This window comes from Alexandromys fortis, unplaced genomic scaffold (assembly GCF_014885135.2).
Source record: "Alexandromys fortis isolate MF-2015 unplaced genomic scaffold, M_Fortis_MF-2015_v1.1 scaffold_8_9099976_23576923, whole genome shotgun sequence".
NCBI classification, from domain to species: Eukaryota; Metazoa; Chordata; class Mammalia; order Rodentia; family Cricetidae; genus Alexandromys; species Alexandromys fortis.
Genome location: NW_026067899.1, coordinates 13,543,338 through 13,568,539, shown reverse-complemented (window position 1 = coordinate 13,568,539; position 25,202 = coordinate 13,543,338). Strand labels below are relative to the sequence as shown.

At 44.7% G+C, this 25,202-nt stretch overlaps 1 protein-coding gene across 2 annotated transcripts in view; it reads left to right on the top strand.

Annotated features, from left to right (window-relative positions):
- The first annotated feature begins 1,723 nt into the window (after positions 1-1,723).
- Positions 1,724-25,202, top strand: part of Gpd2 (glycerol-3-phosphate dehydrogenase 2) — a 136,424-nt gene continuing 112,945 nt past the window's right edge. Inside the window, exon 1 of one of the 2 annotated variants that reach the window (XM_050122261.1) lies at positions 1,724-2,069. The gene's annotated coding sequence lies outside the window, so the exon portion shown is untranslated. Of the gene's footprint in view, positions 2,070-2,540; positions 2,699-25,202 lie in introns of those variants that run through there. The other variant, XM_050122257.1, reaches the window with a different exon arrangement.

Sequence of the window (25,202 nt, the reverse complement as noted above, 5' to 3'; positions counted from 1 at the left end):
CCCCAGATATTCCTCACTGTAGCTCTGGCTGTCCAGGACTTGCTATGCTGGTCTTGAACTCATACCTTTCCTGTCTCTATCTGCAGACAGAACAAAGCTGTTCAGTTTTGTTTCTGAACATGCTCTAAGTTAGTTGGGGTCTCAACTGTTGAAAGCAAGCAATCATTTTAACTCATGGAAATATCTGCCGCAGAACATTCTCCTCTTGGATTTTACTCCTTTTATTCAAAGCACTGGTTGAGACGAGATGTTATATGCACACACGAAGAATGCTGAAATGCTTTGGTTTTGACAACAGAATGTGGGCTGTTCAGGATTGCTTCCTGGCTCCTGGCTCTCGCCCACACACACCTTTCCCTTTGGGCTCTTGGAATCCTACTGGATACTTACTATGCTGATCTTTATCATTCTGAGGCCAGTGTTTGTCAAGTGCAATGCTACCCAGTGCTTCTGACTTTTTTTCTATGGCCTCTGTCATCTGAGTCAGGCCCAGGGTCTGAGGGGAGCTCAGTTTTAGGTTTCCTGAGAGCAGAAGCCTGGGGGTGGGGGGTGGGGGTGGGGTAGTTAACAAGGAGGCAAGGATTAGGACGTAGCAGGGCCTGGAACAAACTGTTCACGCAGGCATTCATTTAAAATCAACAAACATTTACATTTTATATTTATATTTAAACATATAAATTCTATTATAGGCCGCAGGGTACAAGAGTGAATGATGGGGCGTTCCCCATATCCAGGAACTGAACTCTTCTAGGTGAATTGGTGGGAAGAAAAGCCAGTAGGGTAGGGACCTGATTTCAACCTAGTTCTTTGTGAGAAACCCATTGAACTTCTAAGTAACTGTTTGGGATCTGAAAAACAAAACAAAGGCCTACTCCAAGCCAAAATCATTGGTTTGCTTAGAGGATTCTCAAACCAGAATAATCTAGGACTGAGCTACTGAACGCTGGCTCTCAACCTCTAGGGTGAAGCTGGATCTGGGGGAGGGCTGGTTAGGGCTGGTGTCCAACCTCAGGTAAGTCTCCCGCGCAGACAATTTGCATTTCTGCCAAGTTCTCAGATGATGCTGTACCGAGGCATGAGAGCTGGACTGTGAAAGGCATATTTTTAAATGCTAAAGATTTCCAGGCTCCAACTCCAAACTCATTCAGTGGTACCGGGATGGAAGCTTCACAACGAGAGTTCTTAGCCTTAACATTTCATCGTGTCCAAGGTGGGGAATCAGTGGATTGTTTCTGGAGACTGTGGTGGGCTCCCGGAAGTTACTAGGAATCTGTGGCCCCACACATTTCTACGAGGAATTCTTCAGTGTTTAAGAATACTAAATAAAGGTTGGCGTTGGTGGCCCAGGGCTTTAATCCCAGCACTTGGGAGGCAGAGGCAGGAAGGAGTTCCAGGCAATCACGGTCTACAGAGTGAAGACAGCCTGAGCTACATAGAGAAACCCTGTCTTGAAAAACTATATATATGCAATTGATTATTAAACACTGTTACACTTTCCCTCAAACTAATTTGGCTGCTTTATTTGAGGAGCTTTTCAGATCAGTCCCTCCATATTTTTCTAACACCACGGTGGGTGGAAACACTTATATCTCATGATTTAAAGCCTTAACAAAGTGGAGTCTTTCGGAACCCAACCTAACCCCTCTTTGGGTACCATTGGGTTTGCCTAACCCTTGTAGTTGCAACAAGTGAGCTGGGCATGCTCAGTGGGCAGGGTCGGGTTGGGAGGGGGTGCAAGTGGGAAGCCTGTGGCTCCGCAGCCAGGGCTCTCCGCCTCCCCCAACCTGTACGAGGGCTGGGCCCTGTTGGGCCAGTGCTCAGCATCCCACCCCTGCTGACCGGGCTTGGTCTTCTCCGAGGGTCACTGTGCTATAACATTCAGGCCTGGGGTCAAGAGGCCTGGAGCGACCGCAGAACGCGGTAGGGTAGCCGGGCCGAGAGCTGCAGGCCCTGTCCCCAGGGTCCCCCGACTCCTAGACGCCTTTCTAGGCCCAGGGAAGCCTGGCGACCGAGAGGTGTGGTGGGGGAGGGGGGAGCGCCGGATCTGGGGACGCGCGACGCGTGATCAGGTAAGGCAACCCCGGCGGGCAGAACATCCTCCTCCCCGGGCAGATGGCGGCGGGGGGGGGGGGGGGGGGGGGTGGCCAGCGTGGAGAGGGACAGGAACCCGACACCCCGCCGGCTTCCCGGGCCTAGCTCAGCCATCTCGTCTTCCCTCCAGCTGGCGAGGAGTGGCGGCTTATGGAGTCCCTCTCCGCCCTTGCGCAGAGCAGGATCGATCACCCCGGGGCAGGGGGTGCGGGCAGGGCCAGCTCACGTCCCCGCGAGGCCCAGAGCGCGACTCTGCAGCCGCCCTTCCCCGCCCGCGGCTCGCACAGCCGCCTGCACTTCCGCGTTTCCCCGCGGGGCCGAGGAGCCCGGGCCCGCGGTGTCGCTGGCGCGCACGGTGGCTGAGACGCAGGGTCATCCCCCCCCCCGGGGAGGGGGAGGCGCACGAGATGGGAGGAGGAAGTGTCCCGGAGGGGCGTCGGCGGGCGGGTCGGGTTACCGTGGCCCCGCCTGACCCGGTGACATCCCGGCGCGCTCGCCGCGAGCCCAGGGCCACTCTGGTTCTCGGCGAGGCCGACTCCGCCCTGGCTGGAGGATCCTGGCGCCCCTGCCCACCCGCTGTCCCCTCGCGCGTGAGGACTGATCTCAGGTGTGTGCGTCCTGGCCACCCGCTTCTCCTCCGCCCTGGCTTCTAGGGGAAAGTGGTCCCTTTTCTGAGCACCCTGACTCGGACTCTGTGGGGCTGAGGTGTGGCGGAGGTGGAGGTGGTGGTGGCGGGAAACTGGGGGAGGCTTGAGACTTTCTTCTCCTTCAGGGCTAGACGAGGCTGGAATACCTTTGTAATCCACTTTCCCTAGGAAGTGGCAGGGAGTCTGCACATCAGTGAAACTTTATGCAAACTTTTCACTTGCGAATGCGGCTGCTCCGGTGAGGAGGATTGCTGTTTCCTTCTGTGGTGAGGGTCGGAGACCCTTCTGAAGGAGGGAGGAGGCTTTCTTTGAGAAACTCAATTACCAGGGTGTGACTGGGCTAGGAGGAAACGCACCGTGTACACCAGCAACAGCCTCCACTCTCCACAAGGCGACTGCTTCTAGTTAAAGAAAGTTTGCTGAGTGCGGTGGCTCAAAGGGTCTTAGCAGATAGTGATCCCGAGACCTTCCTTCTTCCCGTGCGGAGATACAGGTACCTCTGAAACAGCTTTTCTCCACCAACACAAGTTCTTCCAAAATCTCATTGACAGGCTCATCCAAGTGACACAACCCGTAAATATCTCAGGAGGTTGCTACAGAAACAGCCAACAGTTTGTCAGTTTGTACAAATGGGTGCGAGAAGGAAGCTGGTAAATTAATGTCCTCGTTGCCTAAAACAAAACTTTGTACTTTGCATATATTCCAAAGTTTAGCGCCTCGGAGTTTTCCTTTTGAAGGTGGAAAGCACTGGCGATGGCCACCCTGGGACCAGGGACGACTCAGTCACTATTGATCAGACCACGAAGCCTGGATGCCATTGCCCAATGGCATTGTGCTGTCTCTGGGGCCTTAATGATTAGTGTGTTGAAACCTCCCCATGTGTCTCTTAGGGACATTAGTCAAATGACCATACTTCCCTTATTTTAGCTGTTTAACCCTTCACCCCAGTGAGTAATGGGTGAGAAGAGAGACAAAATCGTTAGAACTCTGTGTTCGGAGAGGTCACATAGTCAAGTTTATAAAGTCATTCTAGACACCAGGGGAAGGCAATTGCGTGGTTCTGTTAATGAGCAAAACAGAGTTAGCAGTTCTCAATGGGTGTTGTGCCTTCTTGCTTAGGTCTTGTAATTAATATTTATAGGGCAATCACGATTTGATGACCACTCTGGATAAACCACTATGGCAAAGTGATATAATTCTTACATAATCCTATGTGGTTATTTTATTTACGTCCGGTGCAGCTCCAGGATGTAAGCTTTGACTTGGGTATGGTGTGTCTTAGACATTTTGAGATCTCTAGGACCTGGAACGGCCACTGACTTCTACTAAGCTCTCACAAATGCTTTCTCAAGCACTGACTAACCTGGAACAATGTATCAGAATCTAAGAAATAAATTTTTTTTTTGACCTGAGGGAACATATTCAAACTCACTAAGTGTCACAAGCAAACCATAGGTAATAATGTAGAGCAGAACTACAATCCCTGGGAATATGCTCCAGAGGCAATCTGTTTCTAAAATGTTAGTTTCCTTCCTCCTTTTTTTTTTTTTTTTTTTTTTTTTTTTTTTTTGTATTGAAAAAGCAAATTTTGGGGAAAGAATCCAGCTAGGCAGGTAATTTAGTTCTCATATGGTAAGCATGAATTATCCAGAATTTTCCCCTTTAGTTGGGGCAGTAGGAGAGGGCTAGTGGCAGCTGTGGTTATTAACAATTTCCAGACCATTATCTAATTGCTTTTCTTTAGTTTTGGAACATGATGATGTTTTCTGAAGCTTGATTCTTTGTGTTCCCCAGCGCAAAAACAATTCTTCAGAAGGCACCAGAAATTACATAGGTAGTACATTCGGCTTTTTTTCTTTTTGTTTTAGTTTTTTTTTTGAGACAGGGTTTCTCTGTAGCATTGGAGCCTGTTCTTGTAGATCAGGCTGGCCTCGAACTCATAGAGATCCACCTACCTCCGCCTCCCAAGTGCTGGGATTAAAGGCCTGTGCCACCACCGCCTGGCTACATTTGGTTTCTTAAAGGAAGGATTATGTAGCAATAAATAGTAGATAAAGCAAATTACTGTTAGCCATTTTTGATTAATGTATGGAGTTTGTTTAGTGGGATAAAACATGCATTCAGGTGCCCCCTGACACTTTAACCAGCTACCTATGTAACTATGGTCCCACAAAAGTCTTGCCGAGTGAGATAGAAACCACCTAAGTTTATGCAAATCCTGTGATGTTTCTCTGAATGATAGAACACCTAATGAGAAATTTCTCAGGAGTTATTCCTGATCTTACAGATGACTGGAGATGGCTCAACTCTTTATAGACAAGTTGATGTTGCGGAGAGTACCATTGATAACAGGCTTAAAACTGCCTAAAGACAAACAAGATGATCATTTTAGGAGGTAGGATTGGTCCAGACTTAAGTCTGAAAGTCATGGAAATCCTCCCAGCCTCTACCTCTGGAATACTAAGATTATAAGAAGGTGTTAGCACTCATGGCTTTGAAACAGGTTTTAAATGCTCATGAAAACACTTGGCTAATTCGCCTCCATTGAGAAAAGAAGAACATATGCAGGTAGTATTATAGGAAGAGAAAGTGTTACTTCTGTGAATTGCAAAGGACATACTTTATTGTGTTTATGCGCCTTGTTTTTGAATTGTTAACAAGATGAATAAAACATGTAATGATTGACTGGTGATCACATTGATCTTTTATGGAGAAAGAAAAGAGCCAAGATGGTTGCAAGCCAGGAAATGCCTGAAAGCTTTAGGATAGACCTCTTCCTTTATTACAGTGGTTCTCAGTGATGTTCCTTATATTGCGGTAACCCCAACCCTAAAATTATTTTGTTGCGGTTCCATAGCTGTAATTTTGTTACTGTTATGTATAATAATGTAAATATCTGATATGCTACCCTGTGGGGATTTTGATCCACAGCTAGAGAAACGCTGCTTTGTTATACAGCCAGAGAGAGATCTTGGAGTCACTGAAGAGAGAAAGCAAGAGATGCTGGTGTAGTGCAGTGGAGTGGTATATGCGTGTAATCCCAGGACGTGGGAGGCAGAGGCAGGCAGACCTCTGTGAGTTTGAGGCCAGCCTGGTGAGGTTCAGGACAGCTAAAGCTGCATAGTGAGGCCCTGTCTTGAAAAAAAAAAAAAAAACAAAAGAAAACAAAACACTGAGAGATGCTGACAGAAGGAAACAAATGGTTTGCAGGAATACCTGAGGAGTGTAGCTAGTGATTGTGACCAGTTTGTTTTGAATTCTAACTGGAGTCTCTCAGTGAATGTGACCGTTATTATTTATTATTATTTACTTGTTTTCTAGCCTTTTTGTCTTTTGTTAGTGACTTCCACTTTTCTGTTTCACTCATTTTATGTGATATCATGTATCATCTGTGTTATTTATTTATAGAGGCAAGATCTCAATTTATAACCCTGGATGGCCTGAAACTAGCATTGTAGACCAGGTTAGCCCAGTGCTCACTGCGATCTATCCCACTCAGCTTTATCTGTACACTTACTTCCCATTTTCCAGTTAAGAATTTTGTTCTGATTCTTGCAGTATCAGATTTGCTATTTGTGCAGGAAAGCATGGTTTGTGATATTGATAGGTGAAGCCTTGGTTAGCTCATTAAAATTGATGAGAAGAAATAGCTAATAAGCAATTTTAATTCTTCTTAATTCTTGTTTATTCTCAGATTTTTTGAAATAATGAAAGCAGGAGGTGGGTGTGGTGGTATACACATTTAATGCCACCACTCAAGAGACTGGCGTTCAAGGCCACCCGTCTTAACAAACAGAGCAGGAAAAGAAGAGGCGCAGAGTCTCCCTGTTTCTGACCCAGGAAGTTCCAAGTTTGTTTTAAGTTCTAAGATTCTTAGAATCTCTGGGCTGAGTACACTTTTGTGAATTCATGTGATTGCTAATGAGTCTGTAGACAGCGTCAGAGATATAACCTGTGTGCTAGTTTCATCTCAGTTGGCAATTGAGCGAAGCAATTTTTTGAGGGTGTTCACAGCAACCTTTCAGGAGGACGTGGTCTATCATACCATACTGGGATAGATGCAATCCACAGGGTCATATCCTCTGTAAAAACAAAAGAAGGACTTTTCCAAAGCATCATAATCTTAGATCCAAATTCTGAAGTCAAGATACCTTTAGAACATATGTGCAGGTTCAGCTTAGCAGCCCATATAATGGAATGTCTCTCTGTACTTAGCTCCTTCACAGTCAAAAATTTTAAAGAAAACACAATGTACATAATCCAGACTCTCTGTGAATTTTCCATTTTTACGTGGCTTATTTTTCTTTATTTCTCTTAATCTATAACTATCTGTACTTCTGTACTCTGTCTCTTTAAAGACTTTACCCTTTTTCTTTTTAAGACATTAACTTTATTCTTTATATTCTTTTTCTTCTCTCTCCCAAGCCTACGTACATGTACATTCATCCAACAGTGTCTGAATCTGTTTTACTGTGAATCTGTAATTTTTTTTTTTTTATTATTCAGGAGCATTTCTTAAAATGTTAAGCATTTCTTAAAAACTTAAGTTGCACCATATATAGGTAATATGGTACCGCCTGTGTCCTGCCCAGTCTAAACCTTAACTGTGCTGTTATTATGGCAATTATGGTAGTTCCTGCCTGAGGTCAGCATAGTTCAGCATGGAGCAGCTGCTCCTGCCTCAGATCCATTTGGTGCTTCTGAACCATTCACAGTTCCAGGCACACAGCAAGTCCACATTGGAGCCGCAATCAGCAGTTTAATTCTGAGACTGAGTGTGCAGCACAGAAACTCTTTTCATCCAAGTTACAGCCAAATCTGACATGCAGAGCACTGCGCAGTCTGAAAACGCGTCTCTGTATTGCGGCAGGAATCCACCATGCTCTTCTGCCTGCCTAAGCCTGATTCGGCCTTCTGCCCAGGGGCAGGTGGGGAGCACTGAGCCATCGGCACGGTCTCAGAGCACTCTCCTCCAATCCCAAGCAGGAACACAAACATCCAGTCCCATAAAAGCCTTGAAATGCTTTAAAGCCAGAGTTCACGCTGGCAGCACAGCACCAGGAAGCAGCGCTTTAAAATGGCGCAGCTTTTTTTCTGCTGCTGTTGCTGAATCAGGAATCTCTCTACAGCACGCCACCAACGAACAGCAAAAATCTGTGTTAAACTCTCTCTCCCTTATTTTTAAGCCTTCTCAGGTTTTTAAGTGGATTTAGCCCGTCACGTCTGGGTGTGTCAGGGATGGGAGCTGAGTGCAGGAGGCTTTGAGGTCAGAGTTGAAACTTCCCTCTCACCTCGCTGCCTGTGGGGGACCAAGAGGCTAGAGATAATCAGGAATAACCTGTGGTCTGACCGTCCTGCCTACGTATGAAGTCTTCATAAAACGCTAAATTACTTGGTTTGGAAAAAAAACCGGAGTTTTCGAATATTTGAATGGTGAGAAGACCTGAGAGGGCACTTTATTCCCTGTTCATATATCCGGGATGAATCTCACTATTGTAGCCTTGGCTGCCCTGGAATTTGCTCTGTAGGTCAGGCTGGTCTGGAATTTACAGAGATCTCTCTGCCTCTGCTGGGATCAAAGGCATGCAACACCACACCCAGTTCATTTTCATTCTCTATGCTGTCTTTACAATAGACTTATCAATGCCTTTCCCTGAATCTGAGTTATCATAGCCTGTTACTAAACCTGAGAGGGGGTGGGGATCATGGACTGGAAGGTAAATTGGCAGAAGTGTTGGTAACCTGGGAAAGCAATTGTGTGACCACTGTCTGAAGTGCTTTTGTGTGTGTTTGGGAGAGGGGGCAGTTGGTTGACCTGAACCCCTAACTGATGAAGGCTGTGCTATCAGAACTCGAGTTAAATTATAGGACTTGTTGGTTGGTGTTCTTGCAGAAATGGAAGAACGATTCATGTAAACAAACAGACAAACAAAAACCCTATACACTTGGTGTCAGAAGTGCTGTGAGTAGAGGGGCAGTGTTCTTGTTCATCTGGAGTAACAATCTGACATTACTTGGAGCATCTCTTAGCTGTTCAGGAAGATGTAAACACTAATTTATTTCCGAACAGTGAGATACTGTAATAGTGTGGGTACCTTTTGAGCAATGACTTTAGACTTCTCAAACTTTCTGTTCTTCAGATAGTGATGTCTTGTGGATACTCTTATCTTTGACTGACCACATATGCAATTTTATGACTGATTTTACTTGGCAGGGAAAGGAGACCTCAAACCTGTAACAGAGAGGCCAGTTTCTGAAAAATGAGATTTAAGCAAGCTGGTGGTGTAGGGCGAGTTTGTCTCTGCCTAAGACTTGGTGACAGTACTCACAGACTTAGAGAAACTTGAGTGTTACAACTGGAATTATTCCCTTGTTTTTGCTGGTGGTCACCAGGGCCTAGTGGGAATTATACACACGTGAAGAGGGAACGTTATGTTCAATGAAAAGAGATTCGGAAACATCTGGCTAAGATTATATGCTATTATATGCCAATATAACCCAATAATCTTCTAAATATATTTCAAAGTGACAAAAACAATAGTTTAGAGTACCAGGTTCTCAAGGTCCTTTTCCTTTGATTTAAACTGAATAAATAAAGGATGTTATGTTTCATTGTAGTACAATCAGACGTGCTTTTGATGTTCTCCTCTCTGTTCCACCCTTCCTGGCCTTCCCTGTGCTGTGGGATCAGGTCTAAGCCTTTGTCTTGGAGGTCAGGAAGCATCCAGCTTTGCTCCTGGGTTCTGCCTTTCTCCTAAGTGGGAGTTAGCTAGAATTCTTTAAACCTACGTATTTCTACAGCTGCGTCTTGCTGTGCTCTTCCATCTTCACCCGTTTTTGGTTTTTGGTTTTTCGAGACAAGGTTTCTCTTTGTAGCTCTGGCTGTCATGGAAATCACTTTGTAGACCAGGCTGGTCTTGAACTCAGAGATCCTCCTGCCTCTGCCTCCAAAGTGCTGGGATTAAAGATGTGTGCCACCACTGCCCGGCCAATATGACAGATAACAGATTTATAGACCTCACGTGTCTTACCCAAGTGCCTTGCAGGACACAGACCAAATACTGTTGGATATATAATCCTCTCATAGCTTACTCATTTAAGAGTAAACTTTACTTATTTAAGAAGTAAGCAGTTGGTTTGAGCTGGGTGTGATTGGGCAGCGGATGACACATACTAGCTACATTTCAGATAATTAGCCCAATTGGATATTATAAGCGTTATCGTTAAACGCCTTCTCTTTTCCCCTACACATTTGGCAGTTTCTAGGATATTTGCGAAGAGGCAATTGCATCAGTCATACTGATATTCTAAAAGCAATCCCTCAAGAAAATTACTGGAAGATTCTATAAACCAGGAGGGCACATGATTCCTATCTCTGTCAGCGCTACTGAGGCTTGGAGGCTCCTTTACTTCACTGGTTTCCCCGTTCCTCACCCCCCTACCTAATCAAGTTTCTTAGGAAAACAAAATCCTAATTGAGTGGGTTGTGTCCATATATAATCCTAGCACTTGGGACTTTGGGAAAGGGGTGTGGGAGATTTGCATAGGTCAAAGCCTGAGCTACTTAGTGAGACCCTGTTTCAAAAAAAGAAAAACAAGGAGGACATGATAGCCCATCTTTTCGTCTCAGCACTTTAGGTAAAGTGAGAACTCTTTGAGTTCTAGGCCAGCCTGGGCTACATAGTTACATAGTGAGTTTCAGGACAGCCAGGTGTGGAGAGACCTGGTCTCAAAACAAAAAATCAAGGCCAACCAAATGAAAACAGAAAAAAAGCCACAGCAACAACAAAAACTAAAAGTCACTGAAGAATCTGGCAAATTCTAAGGAGGTAGTGGATAAAGGCTTGTCACCATTATCAAATAAAGTTTCTGGTCCTTTCATTTTAAAAACTAGTTATTTTTTGTTTTTATTCATATTATGAGGGTATGTCCTGCATGTTTGGGTGTCCACGGGAGCCAGAAAAGGGCATTGGATCCTCTGGAGCTGGAGTTACAACCATCCAGCATGGGTGCTGGGAAACCCAACTTGGGGTCTCTGCATGAGTAAGGGCTTTTAATTACTGAGCCTTCTTTCCAGCCTCCAAGTTCTCCGGATTCTAAGGAAACAAAAACTCAAGGACCATTTATGTAGGAGGTCAAAGGTGACCCCGAGGGGAGGCTTTTGCTTCTGAGCACCCCTTACATGGCTTTGCCCAGTCTCTGAACCTTGCGGTTTCCCTCTATTCAGGGAGGTAGCTTAGACTTCAGGAATTTGTGCCCACAGAAAACATAGAGTGGTATTACTCCTATCCTGTTTACTAGGAAGCCAGTCTTGCCAATGGTGCTGTTTACTGCTGACCCTCGCCTGACTTTCTTTATTATGTGCACTTAAGAGATCCTGTCTCTAGCCTTTGGGGATGTGGCTTCCCTTCCACATGAAGCTGTATGCCCTGCTCCTCCCTCTATGCCTATGCTCATAGGGGTCATTTTTTTATTAAAATTTTTCTTTTATGTGCATTGGTGTTTTGCCTGCATGTATATCTGTTTGAGGGTGTTGGATCCCTGGAACTGGAGTTACAGTTGTGAGCTGCAATGTGGGTGCTGGGAATTGAATCCAGGTCCTCTGGAAGAACCACTGAGCCATTTCTCCAGCCCCCATATGGCTCATCTTAAATATATTTCTATCTATTTTTTTTACTTTTTAAAAACATTCTTGTTAACATTAACCTGTACTTCCATTCCAACTCACCATTAAGTATCTGAGATACATGTGTACCACTCACGCTGCCAGATTCACAGCATATTAAAATAAAAGGGATGCAGAGATTTTACCCAATTGTAGCTTTTACTATTAATAAAAGTAATACAGCCTTTGGGAGGTTGAGATGCGAGGATCACAGTGAGTTCCAGGTCCGCCCAGGCAACCAATCACCACGGTACTTGTCCTTAGCCCTTGGCCCTGGTAAAACATTTTTATTGTTCACTCTGTATCTATTGTTTCTTCCAGCAGCAGGGAATCCTGTTGTACTGATGATTAAGGGAGATCAGAGAAATCCAGTTACTCATTCAAAGTCACACAGCTTCTTTCTGGTTCAGCAGAGAATCTGGAAATCTTCGTGAAGGAAGTTATGAAGAGATAATCTTATGCCCATTTATTTCCTTGCCCTTCCCCTGCCTTTTCTCTTGGAGATAGGAATGTGGTTTAGGCTGGCCTAAGCTAGACTTGAACTCTTCTTGGCTCTCCTGTCTCAGCTTCCGGAGTGCTGAGATTACAGGCATGCATAGCTCTCTATTCTTCTTCTTCTCCTTCTCCTTCTCCTTCTCCTCCTTCCCCTTCTCCTTCTTCCTCTTCCTCTTCCTCTACCTCTTCCTCTTCTTCTCCTTCTTATTTTTTGGTAAGGTGTTTCCTGACTTTTGCTCCTTTGACTTCTGCTGCTCCTTCCATTGAACTTCTTCACCTTTTAGCGCTTAACACTTGTTAACACTTCACCTGGTGACTCAGTAGCTGTCTCTGGACTTGACTTCAAGAACCTATGATTTGTGACAAAGTTCTTGAATCTGATGACTGTCTGAACAGCCTGCACCCTAGCATCCATCTGTTTTGTACTGTCACATCTGGGCTGCTTGGGGACAGGGAACAAAATCATTCAAGTCAGGGGCACATGCGAATTTGTTTCCCTACCTTACGCAGAAGCCACGTCTTTCACTTGACTGTTAGCCTCTTTCTCCATTTCTTCCCTGTATTTTCTGAAGAAAAGGTCTCGATCTATAAATCGTGCTGGCCTTGAATTTACCATTCTCTTGCCTCCAGATTCTTTCTTGCTACAGCTCTCCCAAACTTTCAGCATCATTGAGCCTTTCATCCCACCCATGCATTTCTTTTGCAAAAGATGCTCGTTAGTGGTTAGAGCAAGACTAAACTGCAGTTACAGAGAGATCTGAAAATAGACCCAAGCTCAAGGACACATTCATTTCTTTCTCACGTGTTGTTTTGGGCATGGCTTTCTGCCCTTGGTCCAGACTCTTGGTCCTTCTGTTTGTGATGTAGAACTTCCTTCTAGCTTTGTTTTCAACGCCATCTAGCTAGTGGAAACTGAAAGGGAAGAGACACTTCCACCCTCCCAGCGTGGAGTACTAAAGTGAATGTGTGAGCTCCACTCAGGATGGCTTGGTTGGAAATCCACTACAGAATCTTATTTCCTCCAGCGGGGCAGTGGCGGCACGCTCCTTCAAGCTCAGCCCTTGGGAGGCAGAGGCAGCCAGATCTCAGTGAGTTCAAGGCCAACCTGGTCTATTGAGCAAGTTCCAGGACAGTCAGGGCTACACAGAAAAATCCCATCTTGAAAAACCATAAAAAAAAAAAAGATTGCCAGTATCTTCTATATAGGAGCCCAAGAAGATGGGAATAGAGGTCTTTAAATGATACCTTTTTCATACGATCTGCCATCTTATACCAGGAAGACAGAGATAGCATGAAAACTGTCAATATTTTTCCTCTCCATCTCTTCTTGCACCTGAACCTAGGTACTCTATCAGCTTCCAACTTTGAGCCACCCAAGTTCATACTTTTCCCGTTATTATCTGTATTATTTTTTACTGTAGTATGCTCTGTCGTCCTATGTAGACCAGGCTGGACTTGAGCTCAGAGATCCACTTGCCACTGCCTCTTGAATGCTTGGGTTAAAAACATGCATTCCCTTCAATTACTTTGTGAAAATTCTCCCTGCTTACATTTAATTTTTATTACTAAGTGAAAGAATACTGGTAGTCATGTCACATGACCTCAGATGGCAGAGGCAGGCGGGTCTCTGTGAGTTTGAGGCCAGCCTTGGACTACATAATGAGTTTAAGGTCAGCCAGGCTACATAGTGAGACCCTGTCTCTAAAAAAGAAAAAAAAAAAACCAGAAAATTACTTTTATTATTATCTTTCTGCAAGACAGGGATTTGCCGAGTAGCTCAGATCCACTCTAACACAATGGTCTTGTTTTTAGCCTCTGGTGGCCGGGGTTACGGACAGGTACAACCACACAGGCCAGCTCATGTGTATCATAAATATTTACAAGAAGGCCCTACACAGACAAGACCAAACTCTAACCGTGCAGTCACCCACACTGCCAGCTACACGCTCACTTCCTGCCTTTAAGCTGAGCTTTGTAAAAGTATGCTTTGACCGTTTTTGCTAACTTTCTTGCCTTCCACTCTATGCTTTTTGGAGACCTGGGTCCAATCTCAGGTGAATCTATTTCCGTCAGGTTTATTGGGGTCCTGACTGGCAAGCCAGTGAGTTTTTATCTTTTACTTTTGAAACTTCTGTATTCTGCTCAGTCTCTCCCGGATGAAACTGAACTCACCAGGTCGCTGTGACAACTTGCTTCCCTTTGGAGTCTTCCTCTGGCTGTGTGCAGGTTGTCTCCCGGACTCATTCCTAGCTCCCTGGCTTTTCTCCTGCGGTTACTCGTTTCACCTGATTTATCCCTGTTCTCCCTTTGGGTGATTTTCAGAGTAGCATCTCCGGCCACACCTCTGGGGAACCGGGAGCTGACATCGGTGGCTACTCCCTCATTGAAGTGTGTCCGGCAATCCGATTAAGACTACCCCTTCCTGCTCTGGGCTGTTTCACTGCTCACCACCTATGTGATCTATTCATTAAATTTATCAGTCTAATGCATGCTGGCCATTTCCCCACAAATTGGGACTATAGTGGTCTACAGATCACTATCTCTACTCCTGCAGAATTTAGATTTTAGTGGAGGGGAAAGGCCCGATTCTTACTAAATGAAGAATGGGCATTTGAGATGGCAAGTGCTCTGTGATTATTGCAGGTTTGTCTGACTTGGGAGAGCATGTCTCAAGAGCTGACATTTTCCTTGAGTCCCGAAAGACCAGATCTCTGTGTGCAAAGATGAGTATCAAAGTCTTCCAGGCAGAGGGGACAGGTGGCATCAAAATTCTAAGTGTAACCAGATGTGGTGGCCTCGCGCCTTTAATCCCAGCACTAGGAATGCAGAGGCAGTTCAATGTCATCCTGGCTAAAAAGCAAGTTCCAAGCCAGCCAGAGCTACATAATGAGATCCTGCCTCAAACAAACAAACAACAAACAAGTAAGTAAAAAAGCCAAAGTGTGTGCACCAACACACCCTTCTCATAGAATTGGGCCAATGTTCCCTTCTCATAGATTTGGGGCTGAAGCGATATCTCAGGGTTAAGAGCTCTGATTGCTCTTGCAGAGGACTTGAGTACATGGTGGCCCACAGCCGTCTACAACTAGATTAGGATGTGAGCATCTATAGCGTGTCCGTATGAAAATTTTAATAACATTCAAGAGAAACTTTGTAAAGTCTTTGAGGCCCGTTTAAGGCTTAATTCAAGTTACAATGCTTCAGTTGCATCCGAGAGCGATTGCATGCAGACCATTAAAGTGACTCAGCGCAGAATAGTGTATCTCATATGAGCATGGTTGTTCGTGTTGGCAATCCCAGAACCTGGGAGCCGAGGCAGGATGACTGCCCTAAGTTTGAGTCCAGCTTGGGGGACATAGTGAGCTCCAGGCCAGGCATGGGTACAGAAGAAAACCTTGTTTCACAACAACATGAACAAAAAGACAAGAGTCTTTTTTGTTTCTTAATTCCTTCTTAAAGAAAGACTAAATTAAAATTATTTAAAAGCTTAATTTTCTTTGACATGAGGTTATTTTCTACCCATGAAGTAGTTAACTGTTGTTGGTTAGAGCTGGGCTGCTTGGGAAGGTCATGACCTTTATGTGATAGACTGTCAGCCCACCAAGAACCAATGGTGGGTGGTAGTGATTCCATTGAGACTGAGTACTATCAGAGTCTCTGCTCTGACTGTTCAAAGTAGACAGACTTCTGGGGATTAGGGGAAGACATTGAGAGAGGATCTCAGTTCAAATTCTATTTTAGTTGTTCAGCTGAGAAAATTACCATGTGGACAAGCATTGTGTTAAAGGCAGGAAGAAATAGACTTAGGAGATGTGTCTGAAATAGATTGGTGACTAAATACGATAGTAGATTGAAAAGAAGAATCAAAATAAAGGGTTCATTTTTTACTTGAACATCTAGGCTAATTACCGAGAAAATGATAATTTGGAGGGAAACAGGTTTGCTGGTAGGCAGAAAGCATTGTTTGGTGTGTGAGGTGTGTATTAGACATTTCATACAGTTGGGCAAATAGAATTTGGAGAGACTGAAAGGCATTTGGGCTGAACAGACAAATTTTTCCCCCTACAGAGGTTATACGTGATACTACATGGGGTTTCCTATAGAGTATATAGGATAGATAGAGAAGGGGCCAGTGGTCAGTTGTTACACAGGAGACTTGCCATTGGCTAGGAGGGAAGCCAGGAGTATGTGATCATGCTGAAGACAAGAGCCCAGAGTGTTTTTAAAAAGAAGATGGTTTTGCGCCAATTGTAGAGATTACACTTGGTGAAATAGTTCGTTTTTGATTTTGACTGATATGTGGAGAAGCTGGGTCAAAGCTTACTGGGTCGAGTTGTGGATGTGTAGACGGTGCTTTCAGGAAACTCAAGAAATGTGAGGAAAAACAAAGAAAATCAAATAGTTCTTGAAAGGAGATATTGTAGAGGGAAGTTCGTTAAAATCAGTGGACAGTGGGATGAGTGGCCGGTGATGTTAGTTGGAGAGTGTGCTGGACAATAGTAGGGATGAAATTGCTAAGGAGTAAGAAAGTGAGGAGACGAGGTAAAATGGAGGGCTTGGTCTTTGTCAGAAACAGGATACTTGGATACTTGGAAACAGGGTACTCTTACGTCAAGGGAGGACCGTAGAGAGGATGGGTAAGGGATGATGGGGCAGATCTTGGGTGGGGTGGATGGGGTTGTCCCTCTTTACAGCCTACCCTTTCCCTGAGATGATGTTCCTGGAGTCTGGAGGGCTGACCAGGGATTTGACATGGAGCTCTTTGGCCAATGAGCATTGCCCGTTCGATATTTAGGGTTCATGATTTTAAGTTGAGAGCATTTGTGGTTGTGGTTTTGTCCAGGTTGTTTGTTCAGTTATTTGCTTGAAGGTCTTGAGAAGACAGATTGATGAGATTCATCAGTTGGAGGAGTTTAGGTAAAGAGGAAGAAGGGCACGTGCATGAGAGAAGTTATAACGATAAACTTTTATCTTAAGCTAAACATTGTGAGAATTGACTGCGAATAAAACAAAAAGTGAATGGTTTTGGGAACCAGTCACAACTGCCATGTTGAAATTAAAACACTAAACCGAGGAGATGAGCTGAGAAGGGGCTGTCGATGCTCATACCCGCTGCTGTGAAGGGGAAAGCTCGGGAGCAGGTGCAAAGAACCCTGGTGCTTAAAGCAGGGCTATGAGAATGAGAGTCAGTGGCTGAGACCGAATCAGAGAAAAGGTTATCAGAGGTCAGGGGCTCGAGGGTTGGAGCCTCCAGATAAATATATACAAAGCAAAGTTTAGGAAAGAAACAGGTGCTGATGTCATCAGTGATGAAGGGGAGACGGTTAGATGGCTGCAAGGAGAAATAGTAAGAGGGAAAGAGGAAGCAATGCTTTGTTTCTTATTTTTTTTTAATTGTGCAGCATGTCTGTTTCAAAGAATACTAGAACTTAAAAAAAATAAGAACAACCAAGTTTCATGTTTTGTATGATTGGCAAATGGTCTTTTTGTTTTTGAGACTGTGATATAATTACAACATTTCTTCCTCCCCTGTCATTCTTCCAAACCATCTCTTGCTCTCCTTAAAATTCATGGTCTTTCTTTCTTTTTTTCTTAATTGTTATTGCATGAATATATGCATACACATATATTCCTAAATATAAAGGAGGTAAAGTTTAATACTATAAACTTCATTTTTTTTTTGAGACAGGGTTTCTCTGTAGCTTTGGAGTCTGTCCTGAAACTCGCTCTGTAGATCATGCTGTCCATGAACTCAGAGATCTGTCTGTCTCTGCCTCCTGAGTGCTGAGATTAAAGGCAGTCGCCACCACCGCCTGACCTTTTTATGTGATCCAGTCTGGCCTGGGATATACAATCTCCTACTTCAGCCTTTGAGCACTGAGATTATAGGTATGTGCTGGGTAAGCGTATCAAGAGCCAACTGCAATAACCCACACCTGCCAGTCCCAAGGCCAGCCTGAGCTACATGCATAGTAAATAGCAGGCCAGCTAGGGTTCCAAGAAATGCTGTCTCAAAAAACAACAACAAAGAAAAAAAGAGAAAAAAATATAGAGAAAACATTGGAAGGTGAATAAGAGAAAAACTTAAACTACCTCCAGGTTGGGAGATTTGGGAGATATGAACAGGGCTGTTAACTAAAAGTATTTAAAAACTCAAGTGCAATAGAAGCAGACGAGCCTCTTGGGAAGTGAGATACTAACTCTATCACTTCATTACAGGAAAGACCAGGAAAGGGGCTCACCAAAACTGGCTCAGACAATTTAGTAGAGTCATTCCTATTTTATTGGCTAAAATATTAGACCCCAGTGTGAGAATAAAGCAACACACCCTTTTTTGGATGCTGCGAAGGGAGGGCATTGATTGATGCATCAACTTTCAAAATTCAGGATAAATCTCACTTCCTTAGTAATCTTAGAGTTTATGCTGGAAAAGGAACATTGAGAGATGAGAACATGATAGAGTTTCGAGGGGTAGTTTCTGAGGTCCGGAGGACAGAGTGAGGTTGGGAAAATGAGGCAGTAGGTAGGTGTCACCACACCCGGCTGTGCCCTTCTAGTTCATCTTCTGGTGATGCTTCAGAGAATGGGCAGCTAGTATAAAGGGGCTGCCTTTTGCCTTGAGCCTTCCCAATCCTTCCAGGAGTGTGGTGAGATTTTGGATTGTGCAAACCGACTAGAATGACCTTCATAACACAGTATGGAGCTATATACTCCACTGCCTATAATTTGTCTTCTGTGCAAAGTTCAAATTCCATTGACTTCATCTGTATCCTATGAGATAAGTAATAGCTACCCCACCTGGCGTATTTCTTCTCATTTCCTTCTCAGCTGTGATTGCTTTATTACTCACGAGTCCTGCCTAGGTGACCATGCTGGACTTCTACCTCATTCTAATCTTGTTTCCTTTGAGGACAGGGTGCTTCCCAGCCAGAAGTCCTTCTTCCGGTAGGTTGGCCAGACTCGGCTAGAGCTAAGATGTCTGCCAGAGGCCACAACCTCTAGCTTTATTATAGTCCCACCTGCATGGTAAATGATGCTTCCTTCAGTGCCTGACCTTGCCAGGTGTCATGTTGGCCACTGGATGTAACATAAAAAGAGTAAAAATAGATGCCAGTGTTAGGACAGTTCTACCCATTCCTAAAGGAAAGAAATTAGGCCTTCTCTTTCCTAGCTGGCTCCCCCTCTCGTGTCCTTTACATTATAGCTGTGAGCACTATCTTTACTTTTATAATTTCTCATACAGTATCTCATAGTCCAGGCTAGCTTTGAATTCACTCTGTAGTCAAGGTTGTCCTGGACTGCTGAGTTTATTGTCTCTCTTTCCTAAGTGCATACACTCTCCAGATTTTGCTTAGACTCCTGTTTTTTAGCTCTTTTTTTCTTCTTATGGGCTAAGGAGGATCTGTTGAAAGCAATGATGAGTGCAGGAAATACTTGGTACCTGAGTGTGACCAAGGTGGTTAAGATGGAAAGCTAACGATCCATGTTCTGCCTCACTCGCTGGTGTCTTTGCTTTGGGCTGAGTTGTAATCATTAACTTCTTTAGTTATATAGCCTAATGAACACAAATGTGACTTTCTAATGTGTGTAAGTATAATTGATTGGGCTGTTTCCATTGTCCACTTGATCTTGCTGATAGTGTGTAGAACTTTCTGGAGACTTGCTTCAATGTCCAGTTCCTTTAAGGTCTCTTTAAATGTCAGTTTCCTTGTCCCACACGAACAAATAATTACGTCTGTATTCCCAAGGTTTGAGATAATGTAAGGCAGATACCAGCAATGCGAATGCCCTGAGTCACCGTGAAGTGCAGGAGCAGCCGTGAGTCACTGCTCAGCACAGGTGGACCGGAAGTGGCGGTAAAGGGGAGGCACGCACGGCTTGGGGCTGGCTCAGGAGTACAGGCTGAATGGTAGGGAGGGGATGACAGGAAACTGGTTAGTGGGACTGCTGGCCCCAAGTTGGCATGCTCTGAATGAGTGAGCGAGAAAGACCCATTTTGACACTTGGGAACAGATTGTTCCCAGGTAATCCCTGTAAGAGTAATCAGTTGTGGTGAGTGTCTTCATATTCTGAGTGGTGTATGTCTTCAGTGCCTGAGGTCAGCGTATCACTTTTAAGGCAATGCGTTCCTAAGAAATACCCTGGTTTCTTTAAAAAGATGAACTTACAAAGCTAAGTGTTTTGGTGTAGCTTTTTGGTCTTATATTAGTGGTTTTTTTCCCCTAATAGAGATGGGGTCCAGAGCTATGACAAAGCTGAAAGCAACTCCACAGTTTCTCTGAACTGAATGAAAAATAAGTACCCTAAAAAACTGTTCTGAAGAAAGGACGAAAAAGCCACACTTGGGTACATTGTCCTGGTGGATTACCCTGTTGGGTTAATTCAGGACACAAACCTTTGATCAGGGTTCTTACAGGAGAATGCTTTCAGTCTGCGCCTACTGACAGTGTTGGAGGTACGGCCACTGGACTTCACGTGATTGGAGCCTGACCTGAGGGAGAGTCAGCTCCCTCTCTGTGACTTCTGCAACCAGCAACCTGTGGCCCAGATCTGCGGCGGGTCCTGGGCTTTGTAGGGAGTTATGACAGGACACTCCACAAATAACAGTGTCTGCTCTGTTTGAGTTTGCTTTGGACAGCGATGTTAGTGTTAAGTGTACCTGGGCCAGGGCAGGTGCTGAGTAGGCCAAAGCTAGGTTGTAGCTCAGAGAAGGCAGATTGCTGCTGCTGCTCCCATCTCTCCCTATAGACTTGCACAGTGGCCCCTGCACTGGGAAGGTACGGGAATGTGAGGGAGAACTTCTTGTAAGTCTTCTATAGCACGGGGCCAGTTTGGCAGGTATGCTTCACCCCGCTTACATAATCTCAAACTCTGTATCTTTGGATGCAGATGGGATTTTATAGACAAGACAAATGTGCCCGACCAGTGTGACCAGCAGGAACCTGGATGCACGCAGAAAGGGTCTATGTCCCGCAAACACGTAGTAGATCGCTACTGGCAGGGGAGAAAGCAAGGTTGAGTTCATTCCAGGAGAGACGCTGACTTCTGCGAGCTTCCTCTGTGACTTAGTACAGTGGGGCCCCTGTGTGAGCATCCCACCTTTGAGATTCTAGACTCTGGTAGCCTGCGGTCTACAGCACAGCAGCGGAAATGAGAGACCCTGCCTTAACAAGATAGGAGGTGAGAACCAACTCCTGAAAATTGTCCACTGACCCCTGAATACATCCTGGTGATATGTATATGTGTATATTTGCATACATACATCACACACACACACACACACACACACAGGTTAAAACCCGCAGGGGTGGTTTTAAATAACTAGCTGTAAGTAACTAGTTTACCAATAGTTTCTGTGCCCAATGCTTAAGGCGAATTCATCTTAGCTGGGGTGGATACTCTAGGATCCTGAGAAAAAGTCAGATACTTCTGTAATGTTCTCTATTCCCTGTCCCCAGATTCTGAATAAATTGCAAAGGGGAAACATCTTTCTCCTTTCTCTGTGTGGTTCTTGACTCGTTTTTCTTAAAGACAAGAACCATTGTGTAATAGGAAAATTCCCCAAGTCAGATGACTTGGGACTGGGTCAGTTGTCAGCTGTCCATCTCAGGCTTCTCTTAGAGCACTTGGTTGCCATGTACACCAGTTTTCTTATTACAGGAATAACACACAATCATTATGAAGATAATAAAATTACGTACACAAGGAAGAAAATTAAAAATAATGACTAAACCTTACTAGTCAAAGATGAGAATTTCAAATCTGGGGGATTTCCTCCTCGGGTCTTCATGTAAGCATATGTACATCAGCTTCAACAGAAATTTGTAAGCACACACCCTTTTTAATTTTTTTTTTTTGAATCAAGGTCTTGGTAAGTAATTGTGACTGTCCTGAAACTTGTTTTATAGACTAGACTCACCTAGTATTGGCAGTGATCCTCATGCCTCTGCCTTCTGAGTGCTGGGATTATAGGCATATATAGTCAACCATGTTGAGTCTGGTCACTGTTTTATGTACTATTGTGCTTTTCAAAATTAGTTTTCTACATTCTTATCACTGAATCTTCATCCTGAGAATCTCAACACTGAGCCCAGCGGTGGTAGCACATGTCTTTGATCCCAGCACTTGGGAGGCAGAGGCAGGTAGATCTCTGTGAGTTCCAGGACACGCTCTAAATCTATACAGAGAAATACTGTCTTGAAAAATCAGAAAAAAAAAAAAAGAATCTAAACACTTACTCTAGATTACCTGGCTTGGCTAGGCAGGAAATCCACTTGTCTTCATCACCCACATCTTACTATGCCTAGTTTTATGTGCTAGGGATCCAAACTCCATTTGTGTGTGTATGTGTGTGTGTGTGTGTGTGTGTATGTCTGTGTATCTGTGTGTCTGAGGTGGGTTTCTCTATGTTGGAGCCCTAGTTGTCCTGGAACTCACTTTATAGTCCTGATTGGCCTTGATCTCAGGGACCTGCCTGCCTCTGCCTCCTAATCACTGGGGCAAAAGGCACTTGCCACCACACCTAGCCAAACGCTGGTTCCTCTGCTTGGGATGCAGGTACATCTCTCCATTCCCAGTCTTGATCTTTTATTCGAAGAAACTGAAGCCCAGAGAAGTCAGGTGCCTTTGCTGAGGCTGAGCTTTAGGGTGGGGTGAACAACTCAGGCCACAGGCTCCGTGGAAGCACTCAGCTGCCTCGGAACATACTCTCATAACAAAGCATACTGTTGGCAGCTGCCAAGGTAATGGCCCAGGGAGTAGGCGGAAGTGCACTGGGTGAGGTCAGGCCTGAAGGTCACCGCACTGATATTGGAACCTGGAGCTTTGACAAGAGTCCTATTAGAAATGCCATTTTACAAGTCACTTGCCTCCTGCCTGCCTCTTGGTTAAGAGCATGGGCTCAAGCTACGGGCTAAGTCTTTTGGATTAGTCTTGCGGTTCCTTCAGTGGTATCTCAGAGTTTCTGGCTGAGGAGAGGCTGTTGAGTCTAAATTGCTAATGTGCTCTGCTGATTTCCATCCGCTGTGTGACTTGACCGACAACAGCGCTCGCCTAGCCCACTGGGGTCTGGCGAATTGAGCTGCTCAGTCAGAGTGTTTCCTGAGCTGGAATTGAAATGCTGTGCCCTTCAGTTGCCAGAGTGACGACAGCGCTCAGGCAATTGACTTCCGCTCTTCAGACTCCAACTGGGGGGAAATTATGAAATAAAATCGGGGGAGGCCAGGCATCCTCTTCGTCAAGATTCAAACCTATAGAAATAAGTAACTGTAATTAATCCTATGCTGGCTCTCCTTCCTATTAAATCTGCACTTAACTGGGTCCCTCTGTTTCACAAGGCGGTGGCGCTTCCTAGGCTGCGGGTGCTGTCCTGGGTCCCTTCCTCTGTTGTCATGTGACCTGAAACTCTTCTCCAATACATGTCCCAAATCAGTTCAAGTTATGAGTAGTGTGTGTGTCTATGGGAAACCTGCAAACAACCCAGGCCTAGGGGGACAAGATATGAAGACGGCTTCCTCTGTGGGTACCGGAGAGGCTCTCTCGGCCAACCTCTTCTCTGCACCAGCCTGCCACACTGAGTGAGAGGGACAGCTTTTCACATATGTGAGTTCAGTAGGTGTTTGTAGTCAAGACGATCCTGGAAGTGTGGGTTTTCCTTTCGTAGATATTGTTTTTGATTGTGGTTTGTGTGCTTTAATTTCTTTCTTGGGGAGGCTCTTCATTTCTTGTTCCTCTTTCCTCTTGTGCCTCCTTTTCCATACATTTTCCATGTTGATAAACATGGCTGTTTCCTACTGAAAACAACAAGAACGACAACTGCTTTTACGTACACTCTTTCAGCTCTCTGCTCCCCGGGGTCCGGAATGTCAAATACAGGACCCTTCCTGGTAGGCAAATACTCTGCCACTGAGCCGTACCAGCCGATTCCTTCTTGAAACACACATTTCATCAGAGCACTGTGTGCTTAAAGCCCTCCATTGACTTCCTGTCTCTGTATTGTCAGAATGAAAACCTTGCCAGAAGGAGGTCATGTGTGGCTTGGCATCTGTCTGTCTTTCTGACCTTGGCTGGAACCCACTGCAGGCACCGCTTGTCGCCGTCACTGTGGCCCTTTGGCATACCAGAGAGGTGGAGCCCTTACCGGCTGGGTATCTTTGCTTGCCTGTTGGCCTCTTGCAAAAGCCCTTCCCTCAGGATCTGTGGGCTGACCTCCCCTCAACTGTGTTTTCCCAGATCATGCTCGCAAGCACTTTATCCAGCGGTGCTTCTTTCACCCTGCCCCTTACTCTCCAAACCGTCACTCGATTTACCTTTCAGAGCACTTGTCATGTAAAACATATCCAATTTCAAACGGTGCTCATATGTTTATAAAACACCCCCAATCCGTGACAACACAGGGGCCGTCTGCCCCCAGAGCTGTTCTGGGGGTCTAGCAAGCGTTCCGATCCCCCAGTGGCCCTCCACTTGCTTTCCTCATTTAGCCAGATGGCTCAGGGATACTTTTCTGAATATTTGGTGGAATTCTTGCTTTGTTTATATTCTAAGAACTTAAGATTTTTGTTTCCCTTTGTGTATGTGTTTGTGTGTGTGTGTGTGTGTGTGTGTGTGTGGTGTGTTTAAGTTCTAGAGTATAGCAAGAGCAAAAATTGCTCATATTATGAAAATTGGACTCACTTTATCCTAGAGGCACTTGAATATATTGAAAAAGACTTCAAGGGAAAATATATTGTTCTGACAGTAATTCAGTCATCAGTTATGTTGAACATGTTCTCGTTACATATGTATATATGGCACTTTTTTATAAAGAAGTGTTGGTTATACATAATCCTGTTTTGAATCTGTTTTGTATTTTAAAGATACAGAGTATAAACGTAGGCATAGTTGTGCCATTTGGCAACAACGTTGCCTAGAATTAGGATGACCTCTTTACTTTGCCATACAAATGAATATATTGATTCTGATGAGCTGAGATGATTTGCATATGTGTGGTTAGAAGACAGCTTTGCATTATCTACTCTAACAAGTGAAAAAAATAGACTTCTTTAAATTCATGTGAGGATAGGAAAATGTTCTGATTGTTTCTGGAGCAGAAGCAGAGGTTTGCTGTCTCATTTTCAGGATAGTGTGGGTCTATGTAGCTGAGGATAAAAACCGAGTTGTGTTTATGTATATGCTCTGAGATAATCTTTTGTTGTGCTTCTGTGTGTGTGTGTGTGTGTGTGTGTGTGTGTGTGTGTGTGTGTGTGTGTGTGTGGTGTTCTAGTTAGGGATAGTGTTGCTGTGATGAAACACCATGACCAAAAGCA